Source organism: Halichoerus grypus, chromosome 7 (assembly GCF_964656455.1).
Source record: "Halichoerus grypus chromosome 7, mHalGry1.hap1.1, whole genome shotgun sequence".
Taxonomy (NCBI): domain Eukaryota; kingdom Metazoa; phylum Chordata; class Mammalia; order Carnivora; family Phocidae; genus Halichoerus; species Halichoerus grypus.
The window spans coordinates 87,332,445-87,338,516 of NC_135718.1; the positions used below are offsets into that span (position 1 = coordinate 87,332,445).

Sequence of the window (6,072 nt, forward strand, 5' to 3'; positions counted from 1 at the left end):
AGAAATAAGCGTCGATCCCCCAGTTTCAGAGACAGGGACGCTCAAGCTCCCAGAGGTCCTGCATCCTCGCAATCCGTGCATCCGAGGAGGCTGGCTGTTTCGAGCGGCGGCTGTCTACGTGACGCCTGATGGTTTTCCTCTGACTCGTTCAGTTCCTAGTTAACATGTTTTCCTTACGTACTCAGCAATCCTTACCAATCCTTTAAGATCGACGTTCTCTGTTGCAACAGCTGCTGTGGTTTCTGTGTCCTGACAGAGGTCGGGACCAGGAGTGGGGTGTCAGGTGTGATAGCAGCCACTGCCCCCCTTCCTTCCCAGGCCCATGTTCTGTGGCCCCGTGGGACAGACAGCACCACATGGTGGCCTCTGAGTCAAAGCCTCCGCTGGACCCAGGAAGATGGAGCCCCATGCCTTCACCGTGGTGACTCCCACAGGCGCCGTAACTGGGTCACTCCACCTGCCAATAGGTCAGCCGCTTCTGAGAAGGTACGTGGTCAGACCAGCTAATTTCGTGGGCCTCTGCGCTTCGCTGCCGTGCTTCTGAGGTGACGATTTCCCTGATCGGACACCGTGCGGCTGGGATGTCAGCACAGCCGGTGAGCCAAACGCAGGCATGGCGGTGCCGGCAGAAACCTTGTGGGCGGGAAGGGCCGTTCCACCATGGGACGGGTCCAGGGGGACCCACCTGCTGCTGGGTCCCCGCGCGGGCCCACGGCGGGGCGCAGTGTTGGTCTCCGCTGGGGGCACACAGACAGCAGGTGGCCCCGTGAGCACTGGTGAGGGGAGGCCGCTTGGTTTCCTGGGCCCAGGTCCTGCCGAGTGGGGAGAATCTCCTTGACCACTGTCCTTCGGGCATTCCCTAGACCGCAGTGGGGGGGGCGGTGGCGGGGGGGCTACAGGTGTCCATGTTCCGTCCGAGCCGGCGTATTGTGCAGAACCATCTGTAAACAGGACCTGAACTCTTTCCCCGCCAATCAGCTGATCACGGGAATTTTGTATGCGGTCCTAGGATTAAGGGGAAAAGAGCCGCCTGCTCACACCACTTACTTGTGCCCTCTGAACCTGCTGGGGGCCAACCTCTCAATGCATTCCACGTGATAGGAGGTGTGTGCGGCGCGTGCCCCATCCTACGGCCTGGTGAGCAAGTTCGCACACGGCACACGCATGGCCACTCGATGAGCCCTGGTCAGGCCCTCGATTTCTACCAGGGACCGGGAGCAAAGCCAGAAGAACGGCATTCTGCAGAAAGGCAGGGATCTGCTCCAAAGCCCCAGGGTCTATGCTGTGCTTGTACTGGTGCTTCCCAGAGACTTCATCTAGCACCCGCCCTTGTCGCAGACACTTCTCCTGCTTGCTCTGGTCCTCACTCAAAACTACGGCTTCGGGGAAGGGAGAGGGGGAGGGGAGGGGAAAAAAAACAAAACCACGGCTTCATGTATTTCTTTAAATCCACTCACGGGCGTCTGGGGGTCTCAGTCGTTACGCGTCTGCCTTTGGCTCAGGTCATGATCCCGGGGTCCTGGGATCCAGCCCCGCGTCAGGCTCCCTGCTCGGCGGGGAGCCTGCTTCTCCCTCTCCCTCTCCCCCTGCACGCTCTCTCTCTCTCAAATAAAATCTTAAAATAAATAAATAGACTCACTATTTTTTACCTAAATAGATGCAACCTCGCTCTTAGCAATGCTGTCTGTGACGGGCTGATTCTATTTTTTCTTATGTATAAGTAAAATCAAAACTCAAGATTGCAAATGAGAAGTTTTCATGCAAACGCTGTCTGCAGACTCCGGAGCGCTGTGGGGGCACCCTCGGGGACACACCATCCAGGGGACAAGGGGCCAGGATGGGCACAGCTGGGCCCACGGGGTACTGCATGATAGCACTTTGCAGTCCTTGCTCTTGAAACCAATCCAAATCTGACTCAGCCCTTGACGCGCAACCTGGGTGCAAACTTAATTTCAGCTGTTACTAGGGTATGGTGGCCGATCTGCCACGCTGATGCTCTTCCAGAGCCTCGCCACCCCCCCCCATGGAGAGGGGGGAGTCTAGTTACCGTCCCCTTGCATCTGGACAGACTCACGACTCTCCCGTGGTCAGCGGAAGGCTGCAGACGTGACCCTGCGCTACAGAGGGTGACATGGTGGCCACCTCGTGAGCCGGAGCCAGAAGCACCAGGTAGGAAATCTGACACCGCCCCCCGCCCCCTGGGGGTTCCACGCTGCAAGGAGGCTCCACCGAGCCCTGTAACCGGGTGCACGAGGGACAGAGGCTCGCGTGATTCCAGCCACCACCACCCCCAGCCTGAAGCCCCAGACATCCTGGACTAAAATCAGACTGCATCATTGTTGGTTTTTTGTGTTTTTGTGTGTTTTCTCAAACTCCCACCCCACGGGAACTGTCCGCATTGAAGAAAAATGGTGGTTTTGTGCCGGCAGGTTTGGGGTGGTTTCGTACACAATTAGGGTGGCCTTCTTCAGGTGACGGTGTCCCCGTCCTCCCTTCCCACAGCATCTGCCCCTCGTCCCCAGCTGCCCACGAGCTTTGGGAAAGCTGCCTTCTCTCGGGGCTCTCCAGGTGGACAGCGAGGCTGAGGACCAGCACCGGCCTCATCCGGACAGCCACAGGCTCAGGGCGGGGACACGTGGGGCTCACTTGGAGCCAGTGATCGTGGACAGGATGTTTTTTTTAAATGTTTTATTTTTAAGTAATCTCGAACTCACCATCCTGAGATCAAGAGTCGTGTGCTCTTCCAGCTGAGCTAGCCACGTGTCCCTGATGGGAACTTCTACGAAAAAAATGAGGAGTCCTCCCTCTTTAGAGACAGACTCCAAGTGTGCCCCCCGCATGCACACAGGCCCCCGCCTCCTGCAGCCAAAGAAGTGTGAGGCTCCGAGAGGCTTGTCGACCTCACTGTGACCAGCCTTAGGGTGAAAGGGGACACTGGAAATCAGATGAGAGGCAGAACACAGAACAACAACAATAAACCAGGATGCAGAAGGGAGGGCTGTGCCGCTGGATCAAACCCACCCTAAAGCCCCCTCTAAGTGACCCCAGGCGGCACGTTGTCTTCCCTTAACCAAGGAAATGGGTCAGGAGGAGGCATTTAAACTAAACAGGTTCAATAAGAATTCTGGGACTTTTGCTTCAAATGTTAGGATAAGAAGATTCTTTCTCCATCACGACGGCGTTGTGCACAGACATGAGCCCTGAACTGTATCTGCTCGAGGGAAATCGGTGTGGGAACAAAGCTGACGTGCAGAAGTGGGAAGAGCCAAGAGAGCAGCGGAGAGAAGTTGCCAGAGCCCCGATGATGTCAGAAGCCTCTGGAAGCCCTGTCCACCTCTGCGCTGTTCAGTTAGTATGCTAATAAAGTGCCATGATTTTATTTATTTCATTATTTATTTTTTAGTTGTTGGAAATAGGTTTTATTTACTTATTTATTTTTATGTAAGCTCTGCACCCAACGTGGGGCTCAGACCCCGAGATCAGGAGTCGCCCACTCCTCTGACTGAGCCGGCCAGGTGCCCCCGTAGGCTTTATTTTTTAGAGCAGTTTTAGGTTCCCAGCAAAATTAACCAAAATGTATGGAGAGCTCCCCTACACCCCTGCCCCCACCCACCGTCTGAAGTCCAGTCCGGCCCACTGTCAGCATCCCCACCAGAGCGGGACGTCTGTTACAGTCAGTGACCCTGCAGTGACACGTCACGATCACCCAAAGTCCATAGTTGGCATTAGGGTTTATGCTTGGTGCTCTACGTTCTGGGGATCCATCCTCCTTCTGTCACCCCAAACATTGTCACACCCCTAGCATTCCTCTGTGCCTTCCTCTTCATCCCCCTCCCCCAAACCTGGCCACCACTAATCTTTTGTCTCCATGCTTTGCCTTTTCCAGAACATCATAGAGTTGGAGTCAGACTGCATGTAGCCTTTCAGATTGGCTTCTTTCGCTTAGTAATGTGCATTTCGGGTTCCTCCGTGTCTCTTCATGGCCAGATGGCCCCTTTCCTGTCAGCGCTGAATAGTATTCCACTGTCTGGATGGACCACAGTTTATGTATCCATTCACCCACTGAAGGACGTCTTGGTTGCTTCCGAGTCTTGGTAATTATGGATAAATCTGCTATAAACATCCATGTGCAGCTTTTTGTGTGGACCTAAGCTGTCAACGTCCTCTGGGAAACATGAGAAAGTGTGATTGCTTATGTGGTAAGAGTACATTTAATTTTGTAAAGAAACTCTCGAACTGTCTTCCAACATGGTTGTACCATTTGCATTCCCGCCAGCAATGAGTTCCTATTAGATCCACACTGTTGCCAACATTTGGTGTCACTGGTGTTTTGGATTCTGGCCATTCTAATAGGTGAGCTGTGGTATCTTGTTGTAATTTGCAATTCCTACTGATAGATGATGTGTAGCATATTATCGTATGCTTAGTGGCCATCTGTGTCTCTTCTTGGGGAGGTGTCCAAATCTTTTGCCTATTTATTAAACTGCTGACTCATTTTCTCATTGTTGAGTTGTCAGAGTTCTTTGCATATTTTGGATAACAGTCCTTTATCAGGTGTGTCTTTTGCAAATATTTTCCCCCAGTCTGTGGCTTCTCTTCTCACTCACTTGATAGTGTCTGTCATAGAGCAGAGTGGGTTTTTTTTTTTTTTTAAGATTTATTTTATTTCTCTTAGAGTGGGGGAGAGGGCAGAGGGCAAGGGAGAGAGAATCTCAAGCAGACTCTGCATTGAGCGCGGAGCCTGGGACGGGCCTCGATCCCAGGACCCAAAGATCATGACCTGAGCCGAATTTGAGAGTTGGACAGTCAATTAACTGCACCCCCCAGGTGCCCCACAGACCAGAAGCTTTTAATTTTAATGAAGTCCACCTTATTAATAATTTCTTTCGTGGATCATGCCTTTGATGCTTTAACTAAAAATCATCACCATACCTAAGTGCAGCTAGATATTCTTCTATAGTACCTTCTAGGAATTTTATAGTTTGACATTTAGGTCTATGATCCAGTTAGAGTTAATTTTGGTGAAGGGTGTGGGGTCTGTGTCTAGAGTCCCCTTTCTGTGTGCAGATGTCCAGTTGCTCCAGCCCCATTTGTGGAAAAGCATAATTTCATTTTAGTGTTTGAATTTACCTACAGTCCTTATGCATTGGGCATGCGTTCCAAGACCCCCAGTGGACGCCTGAAACTGCAGCTAGTACTGAGCCCTGCATAGACTGGTTTTTTCTCCTATACATTACATACCTATGATAAAGTTTAATTTATAAATCAAGTACAGTGGGGCACCTGGGTGGCTCAGTCGGTGAAGCGTCTGCCTTCGGCTCAGGTCCTGATCTCAGGGTCCTGGGATCGAGCCCCGCATCAGGCTCCCTGCTAAGAGGGGAGTCTGCTTCTCCCTCTCCCTCTGGTGCCCCTGCTTGTGCTCTCTCTGTGTCAAATAAATAAATAAAATCTTTAAAAATATATATATAAATTAGGCACAGTGAGTGATTAACAACAATAACTAATAATAAAATAGAACGATCATTACACACTGTAATAGAAGTTATGTGACTCTGGTCTCTTGTTCTCTCTCTTTTTCAAAATATCTCATTGTCCTGTGCTACCCCTTCTTGTGATGATGTGAGTTGATACGAAGCCCATGTGGTGAGCTGACGCCCGTAGGTGACCTAGCGTTAGGCTACTGTTGACCTTCTGAGGCTGAGTCAGAAGAAGGATCATCTGATCCGAGCTGCAGTTGACCACAGGTCACTGAGACCACGGAAAGTGAAACCGGGGATAAGGAGGGACTATCGTCCAGTAAAAATTGATCTTCTTTTCATTCCCGAGAGCTTTATCTTATGTGCAGATTCGCGTAACCATCACCGTGTTGGGGATGCCGAGCGTCTCCACCCCCCAACCTCGCATCCCTCATGCTTTCCCTCCCCCCACAGTCATGCCTTCCCCGCGATGCCATCAACATGGACTCACCCGGCACGTGGCCGTGCTGTCACTAGGCACAATGCCGCATCGGTGCCTGTGACATCGTCCATCCTGGTTGCTGAGTGGCGCTCTACGGTCCAAGTCAGCTGGGTC

General features: G+C 52.0%; 1 long non-coding RNA gene across 1 annotated transcript; it reads left to right on the forward strand.

Moving 5' to 3' along the window:
- Nucleotides 1–259: 259 nt before the first annotated feature.
- On the forward strand, nt 260–4,793 carry LOC144382479 (uncharacterized). The gene is made up of 4 exons (XR_013449472.1): nt 260–486; nt 2,069–2,169; nt 3,150–3,348; nt 3,887–4,793. It is a non-coding gene; the product is annotated as an uncharacterized LOC144382479 (long non-coding RNA).
- Nucleotides 4,794–6,072: the final 1,279 nt, after the last annotated feature.